The sequence below is a fragment of the Tamandua tetradactyla genome, chromosome X (genome assembly GCF_023851605.1).
Source record: "Tamandua tetradactyla isolate mTamTet1 chromosome X, mTamTet1.pri, whole genome shotgun sequence".
Lineage (NCBI taxonomy): Eukaryota > Metazoa > Chordata > Mammalia > Pilosa > Myrmecophagidae > Tamandua > Tamandua tetradactyla.
Window position 1 is genome coordinate 85655145 of NC_135353.1, and position 21478 is coordinate 85676622.

The 21478-nt window shown below is 35.7% G+C and overlaps 1 protein-coding gene across 2 annotated transcripts in view; it reads left to right on the top strand.

The window, feature by feature from the left end:
- HDX (highly divergent homeobox) overlaps positions 1-21478 on the top strand; it is a 280072-nt gene that overhangs the window by 173137 nt on the left and 85457 nt on the right. The gene's annotated exons all lie outside the window — the stretch shown is intronic.

Here is a 21478-nt window from a genome sequence, read left to right on the forward strand (position 1 = left end):
TTTGGGGGGAACTTCTTGATGACTGATTCAATCTCTTTATTTGTGATTGGTTTGTTGAGGTTGTCTATTTCTTCTCAAGTCAATGTTGGTTGTTCATGCCTTTCTAGGAAGTTATACATTCAATCTATGTTGTCTAGTTTATTAGCCTATAGTTACTCATAGTATCCTCTCATTACTTCCTTTATTTCTATAAGTTCAGTGATTATGTCTCTATTTCCATTTCTGATTTTATTTATTTTCATCTTCTCTCTTTTTTTTTCTGTCAAGCTAAGAGTCCATTGATTTTATTGATTTTTCTCAAAGAACCAACATCTGGTTTTATTGATTTTTCTCAATTGTTTTCATATTCTGAAATTCATTTATTTCATTTATTTCCACCTGGTCCAGACTGGTGTACATTGTGTGTCTAGTTGCTGACATTCCCCCAAAAGTTGTTCTCTACCAATCCTGTCTATTTACCAGCTGCTCTAGAAGATGAACTAAATTCTGCACCTTACTGTGCATCTTGCCCCACACAAGAACTTTTTTAATGAGAAAATAATTTTGTTTCCATTGGTCTGAAGTGGGCTTGTGTTTATAGTGATGGGAATCTAGTTGTCCATAGGGGACCATATGAGACCCAGGAGTTTGACAGAGTTTTATTGCCCTTATTTGTTATTGGGTGCTATTGTCCAGATGAATTTCTTTTAATGACATGTTAGTGTGGTTAGGTCCTCTTGGAGGCCTTCTTTAGAGTCACCCCTTAACTAAATGTTAGCTATATAGTGCCAGTATTAAGCAATTTTTTAAAGACCACTTTTAAGTTCCTGGCAATAGCAGTTAGGACTTTTTATTCCTTTAAGTGTTCCCACTGAGCAAAACATATCTGCCAGTTCAGTCACAGCAAAGCAATTGTTCATTAATTAGATGATGCTAAGAACAAGAGCTTTGATTAGCATGACTTGTACAGTAAGCCTGATATAATTGATACCTAATTGTACTTCATTGGTGGAGGCTTTAAGCACAGGCCTAATAGGACCATTGTATATAGAGATAATATGTATAATAAATGATTTTCTCTTTGAGCAGATCTTGAATTTGATGGAGCCCCATCGTACCTTGTTTCAAGCAATATTGGGGCATTTACCACCTTAATTGGCAGGCACAGAATCACAAAGTCCCATTTGGCAATACCTGATAAGGGAGCCAAAGATTTGTTCTTATGCCAGGTGAAGTGTTGGAGCATAAATACCTAGAGTGGGGAAGGTAAGAACACAAGCTACCACCACTAGGGCTAACTGTTTAATAAGAATTTTTCCAATAATATTAACAATTCCCAAAATTGTGAGGAATTGGACTTCTGATATGCAAGAGGTAGAGGGAAGGTGGTGGCCTTGGCCTGATAAGCCAGGATCTATGAGTACCCCTTATGTCCTGCCAATAACTCCATCCCATCCACAGCCTTACTGATAGTATGAGCCTTACTGATAAGATTGAGCAATGTTGTCCAGCAATTTGGGAGGAGGGGCAGTTCCCTGTGAGAAAATTTTTTGTGACTCTGTGTCAAAGACCAGGGCCAGATGCAAACTCTGGGTGTCCTTTGTCTGAATGCTCAAATAAATGTTATGGCTATTGCAACATCCAAATCTTTTTAAGTAACAGCAATCAGGCCTCAGTATTTGTTTGACAGTGGGTATTTACTTTGGCAATAATACCCATTATGGACAGGTGTGTCTTCTTTTTAAGTCAATTGCTTCATTTCCTTCCTTCCTCCCTCCCTCCCTCCTTCCTCCCTCCCTCCCTCCCTCCTTTCTTTCTTTTTCTTTCTCTTTCTTTCTTTCTTTCTTTCTTTCTTCCTTCCTTCCTTCCTTCCTTCCTTCCTTCCTTCCTTCCTTCCTTCCTTCCTTCCTTCCTTCCTTCATTCCTTCCTTTCCTTTCCTTCCTTCCTTCCTTCCTTCCTTCCTTCCTTCCTTCCTTCCTTCCTTCCTTCTTTCTTTCTCTTTCTTTCCTTCTGTTGCTAAGATAAGAGTGGCAACTCAGACCCCATATTAAAGACTCTCCGAAACTAATGTGCCCCTTTACCTTTTCCCATTGAATGACATTTTTTTCAGGGTAGGTATCAAAATGACATATGGAAGCCATTCTCTTTCCTTTTGCTGGCAGGTTTTGCTGGATCCCACCTGCCTTCTCCAACTTGCTTTCTCCCCTCAATAAATCTTTTCAACTTTGAAAAAAAATGACATGCACACTGCACCATTCATGTTTGATACAGGAGGTCCCTTATTTCCTCTACTGTCCCCTAAGTGGTTTTCACCTTTATGGCAATAATAGCCACCAAGGGATAAGTTCTCTTCCATGCCATAAAAATCCATGTGAAGAGAAGTAAAGCAACCTCAAATTTTAAAGGTCTTAGAGGCCTCTTTGTCCTCATTTTCCTCCTCTATAACATCAGCCTTTATACCCTGGGTACAGCTACAGCCCTTGGCTCTTTTAAATATAGTGGGACCCAGGTGGTTGTGGATAAATTTAGCATGGAAGCTGGGGGATCCCAGAGTTAACTGTAATTTGGATTCCTTGGCATTACCTGTTAATTGTCTCATCTCCTGGTGAGGAGTGGTTACTAATAATTTGGACCCCTTGTTGAATACCCTTAGCAACTAGCCAGCCACTGTTTCTTCCTCCTGCTGAAAAGATCCTTAAAAATGGTTTGAATTACAGGGCTGGTAAAATTTCTGGTTTTGGTTTCATAATTCTCCCCATCTGTAGTTTATCTGGCTTTGTTTGTAGGTTATTGCTGAAAAAAGTGGGGGGTAGGGCAGTTTCCCTCTACCCTATCTTATATTCTGCCTCTTCTCTCTCCAGTGTATTCCCATCAAGATCAAAGGGGATATTGTCCACAGCCAAGGACCAGAACCTCTGTAACCCATGGGGTCATGGGACAAAATGTGACAGAAGCAAACACAGCAATATCATAATAGAGTCATGGATCCTTGCATCCCTTTGGCCAATGAAGTGTCATCTTATCCCAGTTAGGAGTCTGTCCCTCTCTATGTGCTCTAGCAGGAGAAATAGCACATAAGCCTTAGGATGGTATAATGCCATTGGACAAGATCTGGCAGACACAGCTCAGACAGAACTGAATAATGGGGGCATCCATCTTCATATAAATTTATTCTTGGGCCTCTCAGTGATTTGGCAGATACAGCCAATGGCAGGTTCATGAGTCCTTACCCTCAGGCAGCCTAAGACACATGGACTTGGGGCTGCCCCCCCTTCTAAATTTTATGTGGACTCAATATCTTTGCAGGATAATAACCAATTAATCTACACCAAATTTGCACTTGTCTTACCCAATTTTGTATTCCTTTTCAAGGGAGTGATAGGAACTCATTACCCCTCTTCTCCCACTAAGGCAGATGGCTGAATTATATGGCTTCCTTGAAGCCTAGCCTGCCCATGCCTCACTGCACATCCCTCATATTTAATGGATATGCAATTTGGTGTGGGTAACCTAGGCAACAACTAACAGATAAAAAGGGTGGCAGGACAAAGCAGCACCAACAAACTCCAGCAAGTGGTGAAGCCTTCCCAAGGGGCACTAGGCTAACCTCCAAAAGTAATTAATTCAACACTTTAATGAGACCTGATGCTTCTGAATAACTTCCTTCAATTCTAGAGAGACAAACAAATCACATTAACAGCTCAGAAAAGAATTATGAACTCAAAATTGACATGGAAAATACTCATAAAAGTATTCTTTTCCTTATAGTATCAATGCAGATAAAGCCAAAATGTTTTAAAAACATTAGCTTTCCACAGTTTGTGAAACGTTATGATTATTCTTTAACATTACACTTTTATGTTGATTTGGGAATTGTATTTCTTCTGCACACTAGGAGTTAGAAGGTGATTTGGGGGCCTCAAGAGCCAGGTTTTGATGTTGGTTTTATGCACCACACCCTTGTTGCTTGTTATTGTTAGCAGGAATTATATCTAATCTTTGAAGGTTACAGAGATAGTGTGATAAAATTTTAGATTTCAGATCTAATCCTGGTTATGCTACAAATTGGCTTGCGAATTTAGGTGAAGCACTTATACTCTGGGCCTCAATTTTTTTCATCTATAATATAAGAAGATGAGGTTTGATGGTTTCTAAAATTCCATTTCCTTCTAGCACTTTAGCTACATTCTACATACTATGAAGATATGTGTATTGTTTTGCTAAGTGCTGCCAGAATGAAATACATCAGAAATGGAATGGCTTTTAGAAAGGAAATTTATTAAGTTACAAGTTTATAGTTCTAAGGTCATAAAAAAGTCCAAACTAAGGCATCCAGAGAAAGATACCTTGACTCAAGGGAAGCCAATGTCTACCACATGGAAGGCACATGACTGGTGTCTGCTAGTCCTTGTTCCTGGTTCCATTGCTTCCACCTTCTGATGTCAGTGTTTTCCTCTTTAAGCATCTGTGGGCTTCTCTAGGACATGACTCTGGGTTCTGGCTTGCTTTGTGTCATGGGAAAGCACATGGCAATGTATGCTGGGATTTGCACCTCCAAATATCTGTGTCTAGTCATCTGCTCTCTCTGTTGGCACTCCAACGCCTCTTCAAATGTCTGTCTCTTTCAGCTCTGAATCTGTTCTCCAAACATGTAAGCTTCCTCCAAAATATTTTCCCCTTTTAAAGGACTCTAGTAAACTAATCAAGACCCAACTTGAATGGGTGGAGTCCCATCTCCAACAAATCAAAAGACCACACTCACAATTGGGCATGTCACGTCTCCAGGGAGTAATCTAATCAAAAGGTCACGCCCACAATGAGTGGGCCAGTATCCATGGAAACAATCTAATAAAAGTTTCCATTCTACAATATTGATTCAGGATTAAAGGACATGGCTTTTCTGGGGTACACAACACCTTCAAACCAGCACAATATGCCTAATACCTTTGATGAAATTGCACCAAGTCTCAACTTGTCAAATGAAATTGATTCTAGAATATTTTTCAACTTTTACATTTATCTTGTTTTATCAGTAGCACTTTTTACTACCTTTTAGAGTTGTCTTGTTATGAGACAAGTCTCAATTTGAATACCTTATTGTTAAACATGTCAAAATAGGAATTTATTCTGATCTGTTATTTAAGCTATTTTATTGTTCAATTGAATGTTTATATTGGAAGCTGTAAACTAAAAAGTTAGTTCCTTTATTCTTTGACTAACAATTTAGGTACATGAGAATACAAAAGATATCAGAAATTAAAATGTATTGATAACTTGCATAGATCCTCTGCAAACTGGAAAACTACAGATAAATATTAATATTAATTTATCTTGGATAACTTTGAAATAGTCCAGCCTGGAATGAAGAGTTGCTGTATGTCTCTTCTATATCTGAACTTCTATGAGTCAAATGCCTCAGAATTACCACTTTAAATCCATGTCAGATGTACAAAAGGAAGTTAATTGTTCCAATCCCAACAATCTAGTAGCTTCTCATTGAAAGATAGGTGTACATTTGAGGGGTGAGAAGGTAGTTCAGTGGTAGAATTCTCACCTGCCATGTAGGAGACCCAAGTTCGATTCCCAGCCCATGCACTTCCCAAACAAACAAAGAAACCAGCAAAAACAAGTGAACAAAATATCAAGAAATGGTGTTGCGGGTGGGCCACGGTGGCTCAGCAGGCAAGAATGCTCACCTGCCATGCCAGAGGACCCGGGTTTGGTTCCCGGTGCCTGCCCATGTAAAAAAAAAAAATGTTGTTGCAATAACAGGATACTCACATGGAACAAGAATGAAATGTGACCCCATCATACAGCATACAAAAAAAAAAAAAAACAGATAAGCAAACTTTTGGAAGCCTAACTGTTTTAGCTAGAACTTCAAGCAAAATGTTTTATAACAGTGGTGACAGTTGGAATCTTTCCTTGTTCTTAGTTGTAGAGGGAAAGATTTCAATCTTTTATAATTGAATATGATGTTAGCTGATGGTTTTTCATATATGCCTTTTATAATGTCAAGGTAGTTTCCTTCTTTTGCTAACTTTTAAAGTTTTTAATCACAAAAGGATGCTGGATTTTTTCAAATGCATCTTCTGTACCAATAAAGATGATCATGTAGTTTTCCTTCTTTGATTTGTTAATGTGGTGTATTATATTAATTGGTTTTCTTGTATTGAACCACCCTTGTATACCTTGGATAAAACACACTTGATCATAGTGTAAAATTCCTTTAGTGTGCTATTGGATTTGATATATAAGTATTTAATTGAGGATTTTTCAATCTATGTTCATTAGAGTCGTTGGTTTGTAATTTCCTTTTCTGGTAGTACCTTTATCTGACTTTGGTATTAGGATGAAGTTGGTTTCATAGATTGAGTTTGGTAGAGCTCCCTCTCCTTCATTTTTCTGGATGAGTTTAAACAAGGTTTATAATAATTTTTCTTGGATTGATTGACAGACTTTACCTGTGAAGGCCTCTTGTTCTAGGTTTTCTTTTCTTGGGAGTTCAATCTTTTTACTTGTAATTGGTCTGTTGATGTCTTCTATTTTTCTAGAGTCAGTATAGATTCTTCATGTATTCCTGGGAATTGTCCATTTCATCTCAGTTGTATAATTTGTTGGAATGCAGTTGTTCATACTATCCTCTTATGGGATCCTTTTAATTTGCAGTTTTAGTAATAATGTCCTCCCTTCATTTCTGATCTTATTTTCTTGTATCTTTTCTTCTTTATTCTTTGTCAGTTTAGCTAAACATTTGTCTATTTTATTGATCTTCTCAAAGAATCAAATTTTGGTTTTGTTAGCTCTATGTATTGTTTTTTATTCTTAATTTCATTTATTTCTGCTCTATTCTTTGTAGTATCTTTCCTTCTGCTTACTTTGGGATATTTTTCTGTTCTTTTCCTAGTTCCTGCAGTTGTTCTGTTAGGTCTTTGACTTTAGCACTTTCTTTTTTTTATATATAGGCACTTGGGTCTATAAATTTCCCTCTCAGCACTGCATCTGCTGCATCCCATAAGTTTTGATATGTTGTATTCCTGTTTTCATTCATCTCAAGATACTTTCTGATTTCTCTTGCAATTTCTTCTTTGACCTACTTATTGTTTAAGAACATGCTATTTAACTTACATATATTTGTCAGTTTTCCAGTTCTCCACCTTTTTCTTGATTTCCAGCTTCATTCCACTATGGTTAGAGAAAGTGCTTTCTATAATTTTAATCATTTAAAATTTATTGACACTTGTTTTATGATCCAACATGTGGTCTATCTTGGAGAATGTTCCATGAGCACTTGAAAAGAATGTATATCCTGTTGTTTTGGGGTGCAATTTTCTGTATATATCTGTTAGATGCAGTTCATTTATATTATTCATGTTCTCTTTTTCCTTATTGATCCTCAGTCTAGATGATCTATCTATTGATGAGAATGGTGTATTGAAGTCTCTAACTATTATTGTAGAGATATCTATTTCTCTCCCTTCAGTTTTGCTAGTTTTTGCCTCATGTATTTTGGTGAACCCAGTTAATGTACTTTAATGTTTATGATCATTATTTCTTCTTAGTTGGTTGCTCCCTTTAATAATACATAGTGCTCTTCTTTGTTTAATAAAAGTTTTGTATTAGAGTCTATTTCTTCTGACCTCTAAGTATAGCTACCCCAGCTCTATTTTCTTTACTGTTTGCATGGAATAGCTTTTTACAGCCTTTCATTTTCTACATATTTGTGTCTTAGGACCTAAGGTGAGTCTCTTGTATACAGCATATAGAAGAAATATTATAGTTTTTAATCTATTCTGCCAGTCTGTGTCTTTTGTTTGGGGAGTTTAATCTCTTTTAACGTTCAATGTTATTACTATAAAGGAAGTATTTACTTCAACCATTTTATCCCTTGATTTCAATATGTCATGACTTTATGTGTCTCTCTTTTTATCCTTGTGCTACCCTTACATAATTTTCATTTCTGTACTTTCCTCCAAGCTCCTCTCCTATCTTTTCCTTTCAACCTGCAGTACTCCATTTAGTATTTCTTGTAAGGCAGGTCTCTTGTTACCACGCTCTCTCAGTTTCTCTTTATCTGTGAATATTTTGAACTCTTCCTCATTTTTTGAAGGACAATTTTGCTGGAAAAAAGAATTTTTGACCTGCAGTTTTTCCCCTTCAGTACCTTACATATATCATACTACTGTATTTTTGCCTCCATGGTTTCTGATGACAAGTCAGAACTAATTTTATTATGGTTAACTTATATGTGATGAGTCTCTTTTCTCTGGCCACTTTCAAGATTATCTTGTTATCTTTGCATTTTACATTCTGATTAATATGTGTCTTGGAGTATCTCTATTAACATTTATTCTGTTTGGAAAATGTTGGACTTCTTGGACATGTGTATTTATGTCTCTGATGGCAGTTGGGTAATTTGGGGCCATTGTTTCCTCAAATATTCTTTCTGCCTTTTTCTCTTGCTTTTCTCCTTCTGGGACACTCATGGCATGCATCTTTGTGTGCTCCATGCTGTCATTCAAATCCCTGAGACCTGATCAATTTTTTTTCCATCTTTTCTCTACCTGTTCTCCTTTCTATAAGATTTTTATCTCCTGCCTTCTAGTTCACTAATTCTTTCTTCTGCTTACAAATATGCTATTGTATGTCTCTAGCATATTTTCAATCTCTTCTATTGTGCCTTTCTTTTTCATAATTTTCGTTTTTCTTTTATATTTTCAAGTTCTTCTTTGTGCTCACCAGTGTCTTCATAATATCCTTGTCTCTTTAGTCATATTTTCCATCATTTCCTTGAACTAATTAAACAGATATGTTTGAACATCATTGATTAGTTGTTTCAATTTTTATGACTCCTCCAAAGTATTAATTAATTTCTTTGTGCTGTATTCTACTGTTTCTTAGTATGGCTTGTAATTTTGTCCTGATATCTGGGCTGCAGATTTTTTTTTTTTACATGGGCAGGCACCGGGAATCGAACCCGGGTCCTTGGGCATGGCAGGCAAGCACTCTTACCTGCTGAGCCACCGTGGCCCACCCCTGCAGATTATCTTGATGAGCTTACTCTTAAGGTCAGTTTCTCCCTCTTGCTAAAGTTTTATTATTGGTGGCTTTGTGTTATGGCTCTTCTTTGGCACTTTTTGACACTTGGTGCAACTTGTTCTAGATGTTTATAATTGCCTGTTTATCTGATCAGAATTTTCCAGTTCTTTTTCATATTTTTCTTACTCTGGATATGTTGTACTGTTTTTAGATTTCACTATTTATACAATAGTTTCATACCCCAAGAGAAGGCTTTCTTTCCTCTGTTACGTATTTGGGAATCTTGATTTTTTCTATTTGGGTTTCTTTGCCTCTACAGTTTTTTTTTTCACTCCTTTCATTGCTTTAGCTGCTTTTGCCTTAAGAGTAAATAGTGGAAGGAAGGTCACCCCAGAAAGGACTTTCTCAACTCAGTATTACCCAGCCAAAACAGGGCCACAGACCCACAAAGAAGGCTCCATCTAGCTTCAAAGAGTCCTGAAGAGAATGTCAGAAAAGCACCAGAAACTTTTTTGATGATGTCCTGAAGCTGTGTTTTCCTGGCTTCTCCAGGAGATGGTATCCTTCAGCAAATTGTTCCCCACAGCCCTAAAGATGTACTGTGCCTTTAAGCCTCGACCACCTATGGCCCTGTCAAGAGTGGACTTTAAACAATGGCTGGGGTCATCCCTATTCAGGGTGGACTGAAAGAGTAGCACAGAGCCTGGACACAGGGATCTGAATTCACTGTTGAGAAAATCTGATCAGTGCTTGGTTTGCCCTGCCCTGTACTTGGGGAAGAGGACTGCTTCAACCCCCTCTATCTGCAGCAGCCAGGTAGTGACCAGACTCCAAGGCAGCCTGTCTTAGGAGCAGGGAATGAGCATGAGCAGCCACTGCAGAGTGAGCTATCTGGTTTTTTACCATAGTTTCTCAGCCTCTTCCTCCTGCTCTTTCCTGGATGCTGTATGGTTTTCCCCTGGCATCTAGAACCTCGGAGAAGTTGTTAAGACAATTCCTTCCTGTCTGCTAGCTTTTTTGAAGGATGAGGGGTGTGATGGTTAGGTTCTGGGGTCAACTTGGCCAGGTGGTGATGCCCAGTTGTCTGGTCAGGCAAGCGCTGGCCTGATCATTGTTGCAAGGATATTTTGTGGCTGGTTGATAAACCAGAAGGCTGGTGTGTTAAATCATTAGTCAGTTGACTGCAGTTGTGGCTGATTACATCTGCAATAAACTAAGGTGTGTCTTCTACAAAAGAGATAATTCCATCAGTTAAGGACTTTTAAGGAAACAGAGACTCTTTCATTGCTTCTTCAGCCAACAAGTCTCTGCTATGGAGTTTGTTCAGACACTTCATCAGAGCTGCTAGCTTCTCAGCCTGCCCTGTGGATTTTGGACTCTTCCATTCCCATGGTTGTCTGAGACACTTCTATAAATCTCATATTTACATATATCACCTGTTGGTTCTGCTTTTCTAAAGAGCCTTGACCAATACAAGTGGGTCCTGGAGCTCCCTCCTCTGGTATCTACTCTAGAAGTTATCCTTGGACTTGAGTTATGAATTTATTTTGTTATTCTTCAGAGTAGCTCTGTTTTTCACTGTTTTACACATAAGTAGGTTTGGGGCAGCTTAGATCATAAGTAATGGTTTTGCCCTAAACTAGGTCTTATTCTTTGAAAATTCTTATAGGCTATTTATTTGATTGTTTTCTTTTATCCCATTCTCAAAACATCAGCTTTTATGAGTGAATCCATTTTTTTTAATGTACCTTTTAAATATAAGTGTTAGGTCTAAATTTGGCCTTCTGAAGAACATGAACTTTTCTTACACTGTCAATTTAAAGCTGGGAATATTTTAAATGCAGTTGTCAAAGTATTAATACAGTTTTTCTGGTTCACCTAAGGGTTGTAAGATCGCGGTGGCAAGGGCAGGATAATTTCTCTTTATACAGTTATTTTATTAAGTTGAATTACCTTGTCTCACACTTGCTGCAAATCACATTTCTAATTTTTATTATCTTAATTGTTTTACACTCTTGCACAAGCTTTCCAATTCACCAGTGTGATTAATTACTGAAAGTCATATTTTCTGAAAAACTTTTAGGAGCTTAATTACATTAATATGAAGACAATGCTCATTGTTAGATCTTTGTTGTACTTTAGTATAGTAAAATTTAAAATATTAAAAAGCAGGATTTCATGGGGAAAAAAAGCATCCATACAATGCAGTGAGATGAAAGGAATGAAGGCTTTTAGAGAAATAATTCTGGAAGGCTTTAAGCTTACATTACTGAGTAGTTGGACTTACATGGGTTTTAATGACAGCAAATATAAACTTGTAAACAGTACATGGAAACAGAACAGAAAATGTTAATGTTGTTATCCTTTCACAAGATAACAATATTAATGTTGTCATACCTTAATATGTGTCATACCTAGCACAGAAGGGTATAAGAAAAGTATATGTGCACACTATTAGAATTAAAACCAAATATGATTATTATGTATTTAGGATGTTAAAATTTAACCCCATGGTAACAGAAGGAAAACAGTTGAAATATATATAAAGATAGAAATGACAAGACAATATCATAAAATGCAAAGAAGCAAATAAATATAAAAGTAGGCATTTATGGAATTGAGGAACAGAAGCTGTATAATATGAACAAATACTAAATAGCAAAATGGCAGGAGAAAGTAAGGTATTATCAGTAGCAATTTAAATGTAAATGAATTAAACTCTCCTGTCAAAAGGCAGACACTGGCAGGATAATGAAACAGTATGAACAACTACATGCTGTAGTAAAAATCTCACCTTAAAGTCAGATACAACCAGGTTGAGGGTGATAGATGAAAGAAAATATTCCAGGCAAGTAGTAACCAAAAGAGAGTTGGATGGCTAAACAAATATGGGATAAGTAGACTTTAAGTCAAAAACCATTATGAGGAGCAAAAATGGTCATCACATACTGTTAAGAAGGACAATTCAACAAGAAAATGTGTATACCTTACATCAGAGGCTCAAAATACATGAAGCAAATACTGACAGATTTGAAGGGAGAGATTGACAGTTCTGCACTAATAGTAGGAGACTATAACACATCACTCTCAATAATGGATAGACTATCTAGTCAGAAGATCAATGAGAAAATACAGGAATTGAATGATACATTAAATCAAATAGACCTAAGAGATATATAAAGCACTGCATCCAATGAAAACAGAAAACACATTATTCTTGAGTGCACATAGAACATTCTCCAAGGTAGACAAATGTTGAGTCACAAAAAAATCTTAGTGAATTAAAAAATATTGAAATCATACAGTGTACATACATGGACCACAACATAATGATGCTAGAAATCAATAATAAAAGGGGAAATAGAAAATTTACAAATATGTGGAAATTAAACAACATGCTATTATACAACCAATTGAATAAAGAGAAAATCAGAAGCAAAATTAGGATATATCTTGAGGTGAGTGAAAATGAAAATGCAACACAACAAAACTTATGGATGCAGAGAAGACAGTGATGATTGGGAAATTTAAAGCTCTAAACACTTACATTTTAAAATAAGAAAGTCTTCACATCAGACCTAACCTCAAAGCTGGAGAACTACAAAAGAAGAGCAATCTATATCCAAAGCAAGTAGAAGGAAGGAAATGATAAAGAGCAGAGCAGAGATAAATGAAATGGAATACAAAAAAAAGTAGAGGAATCAACAAAGCCAAAAGTTGGTTCTATGGAAAGATCAAAAATATTAACAAACCTTTAGCTAGACTTACAAAGAAAAAGAGAGAGAGGATGCAAATAATGGAACTCAGAAAATGAAAATCAGGACATTACTACTGGCCCACTGAAATAAAAATGAATGTAAGAGGATACTATTTACAACTGTATGCCAATAAATTCAATGACCTAGATGAAATGCACATTATTTAGAAACACACAAACTACCTACAGTGGCTCAAAAGGATATAGAAGATCTCAACAAACCAATTACTAATAAAGAGAATAAATCAGTAACTTCTTACAAAGAAAAGCTCAGGGCCAAATGGCTTCACAGGGAGTTTTTCCAAATATTCCAAGAAGATTTAACTCCATTTGTGCTCAAACTCTTCCAAAAAATTTTAAAGCAGGAAACACTTCCTAACTCATTCTGAAGCTAAAATACCCTCATACCATAGCCTGCTAAAGACACCACAAGAAAAGAAACTACAGACCAATATCTCTTAAGAATATATATGCAAAAATCTTCAACAAAATGCTAGCAAACTGAAAAAAAATATTAACAAACTGAATCCAAGAGCTTTTTAAAGAATTATACACTATGATCAAGTGGGATTTATCCCTGGTATACAAGATTGGTTCAACATAAGATTATCAATTAATATAATACATCACATTAACAGCCTGAAGGGGAAAGCACACAATCATCTCAAGCACATAAGGCATATGACAAAATCAAATATGTAGGAATAAATCTAACCAAGGATGTAATGGACATGGACACAGAACCCTACAAAAAATTGCTAAACAAATCAAAGAAGAGTTAAATAAATGGAAGGACTTTCAATGTTCATGGATTGGAAAACTAAATATCCTTGAGATGTCAATATTACCCAAAACTATAGATTCAATGCAATCCCAATCAAAATTTGAACAGCCTTCTTTGCAGAAGTGGAAAAGCCAATCATCAATTTATATGGAAATGCAAGTTGTCCTGAATGATTAAAGTCACCTAAAGAGAAAAATAAAGTTGAAGGGATCACACTTCCTGATCTTAAAACACATTACAAAGCCCCAGTAATCAAAACAGCAATGTACTGACAGAAGGACTGTTATGTAAACCAAAGGAATACAATCGAGAGCTCAGATATCAACCCTAACATTTATGGCCAACTGATTTTTCACAAGGTGACAAAGACCATTCATTTGGGAAAGAATAATCTCTTAGGTGAATGGTGCTGGGAAAAGTTGGTCTCAATTGCAAAGAAAAAAGAATTCCCTACTTAACAGCATTTGTAAAAATCAACTTAAAATGGATCAAAGACCTTAATATAAGTGCTAGAACTATCCAACTTAGTAGTAAAGATAGGGAAGTATCTTCAGGATCTGGAATTAGGCAATGATTATGTACACTTTATACTCAATACTGAAGCAACAAACGAAAGTATAGATAAATGTGTCATCATCACTTTATCACGACATATCTGATAAAGGATTAATATGGAGAAATCCTTCAACTTAAAAACAAAAGGACAATGTAAAAATGGGCAAAAAGACTTGAACAAACATCTCTCCAAAGAAAATATACAAATGGCCAAGAAGCACATGAAAAGATGCTCAACATCATTAGCCATCAGAAAATGCAAATCAAACCCACAATGAAATACCAATTCATACCTGATGTGGGATGTTTATAGTGATAACTGTCTGCTTAGTGTATTGCTAAGAGACTTTATCTTGTTTTCCTTTGTTAGCATAAGAAACAGCCTTTGTTAGCACAGGAAATTCCAATTGTTACTAAACAATAGAACAACTTCAAACCCATGGTAAACCACTGGGTAGAGAAGACCTGGTGCCAGAAGGCCCTGGAAACTAAGATAGAGAAGATGTTAACCAAGAACAGCAAGTTCAATGGGTCTCCCCATAACTTCTCACGGGAGCTGGCCCCTCCCTTGGGGAGCTATGTGGTACTCTTGAAATGTGCACTATTCACTTCTTGGGAGAACTGGCCCCTTTCCCAAGAACTGAAGTAAAACACCTGGTGTTTTAAAATCATATGTGTGCACACATAGCCTGTTTACTGTGCACTATAAAAGGGGACCTGGGTTGCCAGCTAGTTTGAAGTCTCACCCAGGAGAGGACACACTGCTTTGGACCATGTGATCAATCAGGACTCTGACTGGCTGTTAACCAGGGATTTCCAAGACTGTAAGCTCAGATGTTGTCATTTCCCCCAATGAATTTTTCTTTCACCCTGTGTTCCTTTCTTTCTGATTCTATTGCCTCATTTATGTATACTTAAGTATGTCTAGTAATTCTAATCAAGTGGGTATGATTTTATATTTTTAATTACTTTCATTAATTATATTGGCTTACAATAAAGTGGTTAGAGTATATTGTGGTGAGTTATCTAATTGAGCCATGAGCTTGGGAATTTTGAGAGCTTTAGCAGAACAATACCTATTAGAATGTCTGCTATTTATAAAATGGAAAATAGCAAGTGTTGCAGGAGATATGGAGAAATAGAAACATTTATTTTTTGTGGGGGGGGGTAATGTAAAATGGTGCAGCCACTGTAGAAGACGGTTTGATGTTTCCTCCAAAACTAAATATAGATCTACCACATGACTGGGAAATCCCACTATTAGGTATATATTCAAAAGATTAGAAAGCATAGGCTCAAACAGATATTTGCACACTGATGTTCATGGTGACATTATTCACAACTGCTAAATGATGGAAACACCCAAGGTCCACCAAACAATGAATAATTAAATTGTGGTTTATACATACAATGGAATGTCCAGCTGTAAAAAGTAATGAAATCCTAATACATGCTACAATATGGATGGAACTTGAAGACATCATGTTAAGCAAAATAAACCAAACAAAAAGGACAAATATTGTATGCTTTCACTGATTTGAAACAATTAGCATAAAAGCACACTTATGAAGTCAGAATCAAGAAAATAAGCTACCTTGGGACAGGGTGAGTATAAGGAATAAGAAGTTAATCCTTAAAATGTACAGGGTTCCTATTTGGAATCATGAAAATGTTTTGGTAATGAATGGTGGTGATGGTAGCAGAACTTTGTGAATGTAATAAAAACACTGAAATTTATACCAGAATTTGATTAATAGGGTAAAGTTGGATTGTATATATGGTAACAGAATAAATTTTTTTAAAAAAATCCATGGAACTACACTATACCAACAGTGAATGAAAGTTAAACCATGAACTTTAATTAATAGCATAATTATAAAAATTTTCTATCAACAATTGTAACAAATGACTCACACCAATGCAGGGTGTTGTTGTTGGGGTGGTATATGGGAATCCTGTGTTTTATGCATGGTTATTCTATAAACCTACAACTTCTCTAATAAAAGAAAGACTTCTATAGTGCAAAACTGAGGGAATCCTATCTTTCTCAAGGATAAAGTACAGTCATCTTGGGATTATAAAGAGATGTATTTCAGAAATTCAAGAACCAGAAATTGTCAAAAGGTAAATGATAACTATTACATGTTTAACACAGTTCTGGTCACTATGGGCGTACAAAATTCTGTATTTGTATACAAAATATACAAAATAATAAAGCAGAAAGAAAAGCATGCACTTTTTCATAAGTAGTTAACAAAAATAAATACCTATGGGAAATAAATGTATAATAATTTATAATCACACTATAATGAAAATAATACAAATAAAAATGATACCATTTTTTACATTACATTGGCAAAAAGCTAAAAGTTTGCTAATACCTAGTATTGATAAAGATATAGGAAAATAGGAGCTCTCTGGCATTTCTGACCTCTTTAATTTTTTGTTTGTTTTCATGGGCAGGCACCGGGAATTGAACCCAGGTCTCTGGCATGGCAGGCAAGAACTCTGCCACCACGCAACCATTGCCTGCCTTCTGACCTCTTTAATATGAAAATTTGTCTATATGAATAAAAAATGCAAATGCAAATACTCTTTAGCCCAGCAATTCCACTGCTAGAACTTCTCTATCACTTATCATTGCAAATATACAAGATAATCAATTCAGGTTTTATTCAGTTCAATTTAAGGTACGAATAAGCTTTGGATATTTTCTAAATGAATTAAAAATTGTCAGAGTTCAGCATTCTGTTCATTTTTCCTTCCAATATGACATTTGTATTCGAGAATTTGGTGCACTGGAAAATTATAGGAGTATTTATGACATAAGTTTACAGAAAAATCATGCAGAAAATATGGAATTCACATGTACCCCACCTATTATTAACACTTTCCATTAGTGTGGTACCTTTGTTAATATTGATGAAAATATATTATTACAATTGTACTCTTAATTGTAATCCATAATTTTTTGTATTGTAGAATACTGTTTAAAAATTGTATTCTAATAACATATACATAACCTAAAATTTTCCTATTAACAGCATTCAAATATGTAATTCAGTACAGTTAATTATGTTCATAATGTTCTCCTACCATCACCACCATCCATTTGCAAAACTTTTCTGTCACCCCAAATATATCTGATACTAATCAAGTATTAACTCTCCATTTCCAACCCATGCCCCAGCCCATGCTAGCCATATTCTAATTTCTGACTCTATATATTTGCTTATTCAAATTTTCATATATTATGAGACCACACAACATTTGTCCTTATGTGTCTAAGTTCTTTCATTCAACTTGAGGTCTTCAAGTTTCATCCATGCTGCTATAAAAGTATCAGCACTTCATTCTTTTATGTCTGAATAACATCTCATTATGGGGATATACTACATTTTGTTTATCTATTCATCTACTGATGGGCACATGGATTACATTCATCTTTTGGCGATTGGGAATAAGGCTATTATGAAAATTGGTATGCAGATATCTGTACCTGGAGATGGGATTAACAGGTTTTATGTTAATTCTATACTTAACTTTCTGAGGAACCATCAAACTGTCTTCCACAGCAGGTGGACCATTTTACATTCCCACCAACAATGAACGTGTATTGCTATTTCTCCGACATTTGTAATTTTCCATTTTTTAAATAGTAGCTATTCTAATGGGTGTAAATGGTATCTCATTGTGGTTTTCATTTGCATTTCCCTAATGTCTAATGATGTGGACCATGTTCATATGCCTTTTGGCCATTGGTATACTTCTTTGGAGAAATTTCTATTCAAAATTTTTTGCCCATTTTAAATTGAGATGTGTGTCTTTTTGTTGTTCAGTTTAGGATTTCTTTAAATAGTCTGGATATAAACTCTTATTGAATATGTGTTTTCCAAATATTTTCTCCCACTCTGTAGGATTTCTATTTTCATGATGAAATCCTTTGATGTACAAAGGGTTTTCATTTTTTTGAAGTACAATTTCGCTATTTTTTCTTTTTCTGCTCATGCTTTTGGTACAAAATCTAAGAAATCATTGGTCTGCTGAATGAGTATTTGACCTTTCTTTTCCTAACTACCTATCAACAAAATAAAGGTCATTATTCTATTGTGTTTCTAATTTTCTTCCCAAGGATGCCTCCATAATTCATGGCATTAAAATAACATTTAGTTATTTTATATAAATAATATAAATAACATTTAGTTATTTTATATAAATAATATAAATAACATTTAGATTGGGGTTGCCATAAGATCCTGCATCCCCCATTGCTAGGTATATACCTGCAGGAACTGAGAGTGGAGACACAAATGAACATTTGCACACTGGTATTTATGGCAGCAGTGTTCAGGATTTATAATGGATAGAGGTGGCCTAAGGGTTCAATGACTGAGGAATGGAAGGATGAACTGAGCTGTTCACACACAATGGACTACTGAGAAGCTGTAAGAAATAATGAAGTTGTGAGGTATGCAACTAGGTGAATGAACCTTAAGGCAGTACATTGAATAGAATGTCAGAAACAAAAAGACAAATATTGTCATGCCTCATTCATGTGGATTTACTATAATATACAACCTCAGAGATTTGAAGTGGAGAGCATAGGTTATCAGGCTGGGCCTGTTGTAAAGGTTCCTAGATTGTAAGCTCTTATAACAGTTACATATATTTAGGAATATGTGACTGATATTTCTAAATTCTGAGATACTGAGCAATTTGTAATTTCCAGAAACTTTGGGTATTTATGTGACACCTGAGATTCAGAGTTAGAGCACTGAAGCTATGAAAGTCAACATTACCCCATTCAGCAACTGTTTAAAAGGCTGAGAAAGTGATCAGACTTCAATGAGAGATATGAATGAAGCTGATTTGGATAGGACTAAGATAAATCAAGATACTGGGTAAAGGATGATATGGCCTATATTTTCAAACTTCAACCTCTCTGTGAGTACAAAGGGAGAAATGTTTATTTGGTGCAAAATTTATATTTTGGGTAGCACATTATCTAATTTAACTTGTATGGCCAGTTTACTTGAACATGATAATTACATGGAATCTTGCATAAGGTGTGAGATCTTGTTGATCTGTTTAGGTTAGTGTGATGCCCCCATATATCCCAGAGTAATTTGGGCAGAGAATAAAAAAGTATTTGCAAATACCCTTTGGAAGACTGGGGAGAAAGGAGGAAATATTCGACTTCCCCATGTGGGGAATTCCTGATACTCTCACAAGCGGTGTGGACAACCAATTCAATAGGCTGGGCCCTCAATCTTGGGGCTCACCCCTATGAAACTTATTCCTACAAAGGAGAGGCTAAGCCTACTGATAATTATGCCTAAAATCACCCCCAGGGGACCTCTTTTGTTTTTCAGATGTGGCCTCTCTCCCTCTAAGCCAACTTGGCAGACGAACTCACTGCCCTCCCCCACCATGTGCCAGGGGTGTAAATCTCCCTGGCAATGTGGAACTGACTGCCCCAGGACACAGCATCATTAGAATGAGAAAGCCTGCTTGATCAAAATGGGGAAGAAAGAAATGTGACAAAATAAAGTCTGAGTGACTGAGAAATTTCAAACAGAGTAAAGAGGTTGTCCTGGAGATTATTCTTATGCATTATACAGATATCCCTTTTTAGTTTATAGTGTATTGGAGTGGTTAGAGGGAAGTACTTGAAACTGTTGAAGGTGTTCCAGTAGCCTTGATTCTTGAAGAAGACTGTATAACTAAATAGCTTTTACAATATGCTTGAGTGATGGTGGAAACCTTGTGTCTGGTGCTCATTTTATCCAGGGTATGGATAGATGAATTAAAGAAAATGAGAATAACAAAATAAATAGTTGGGGGAGATAAGGGGTAAAAATTGGGTGGATTGAAATACTGTGGGTCAATGAGAAAAACGGGTAAGGGAGATGGGATATATGAGTTCTTTTTTTCTTTTCATTTATTTTTTCGGAGTAATGAAAATGTTTTAAAAATGATCATGCCGAAGAATACACAACTATGTGATGATATTGTGAGCAATTGTTTGTACCATATTGTTGAATGTATATGTTTGGATATTTCTCAATGAGAACATGTTTTTAAAAGTAATATATAAGTCCATAATTTACTGGGTAAAAAAGTCTAAGATCAGAACATTAATATATTGCTAAAAGGAATACATTAAAAACAAAAGGGAAAACTTTCTAAAGCCATAAATATTATTGTTCTTATAGGACTACATTATCTTTGCAGATTTCTATTATTTACTCTTTTAAGTGATAATATCCATAGGAGACCTATGTATGGCAAATCTAGATTAATTTATCAAAAGGCAGCTCAGAGGTGTGATATTTTAATTTTTTTAATGTGTGCAGTGTGTGGAAGAGAATGAACAAGTGGTGAGGATTTTTCAATAAAAATTTTAAGTTAAATTTTTATTTCCAAACTTATGTGCAGCTTAATTTTTTTATTGTTAAAAATAGCATATATACAAAAAAGCAATAAATTTCAAATCACATCACAACAGTTAGTTATAGAACAGATTTCAGAGTTTGGTTTGGGTACAGTTCTACCATTTTAGTTTTTTCCTTCTACTGCTCCAAGATACTAGAGACTAAAAGAGATATCAATGTAATGATTCAGCAGTCATACTCCTTTGTTAAATCCTATCTTCTCTGTTATAACTCTACCTTTTCCGTTGATATTTCTCCCAATCTTTAGGAGTATTTGGACTTTGCCAATTCTAACTTTTCATGTTGGAAAGTGCTGTTAATATATGGGATAGGGGTAGGAACTAGTTGATGTTCTGGAGAGGCTGGCCCCTGTGGGTTACAGAACTTACCTGGCCTAGGAACCCATCTGGAGGTTGTAGGTTTCTAAAAAGTAATCATAGTTCATGGAAACTTTGTAGAATCTCTAAAGTGTTTTTTATGGTTGACAGGAATGCTTTTGACTGGAGTGTGCAAACCCTTATGACAAATAGCAACATCCAGCCAAACCTTGCATAAAAGTAGCCTCCAGAGTAGCCTCTCAACTCTATTTGAACTTTCTCAGCCACTGATAATTTATTTTGTTACAATTATTTTCCCCCTTTTGATCAGGAAGGCATTGTCAATTCCACAGTGGCAAGGCCAGGTTCATCCCTGTGTGTCATAACCATGTTGCCAGGTAGACTTTTACCACTGTATATCATGCCTCAAGTAGGGGGGAGGGCAATGATTTTACTTGAAGAGTTAGGCTTAAAGAAAGAGCAGTCACATTGGAGCAACAAAAGAGGAAGTTTTACTTAAATTTAAACTTTTTTATTTATCTATATTTTCTACAATCAACATGTATTATTTGTGCAATTATAACCTTTTAAAATCAACATTAATTGCCATCA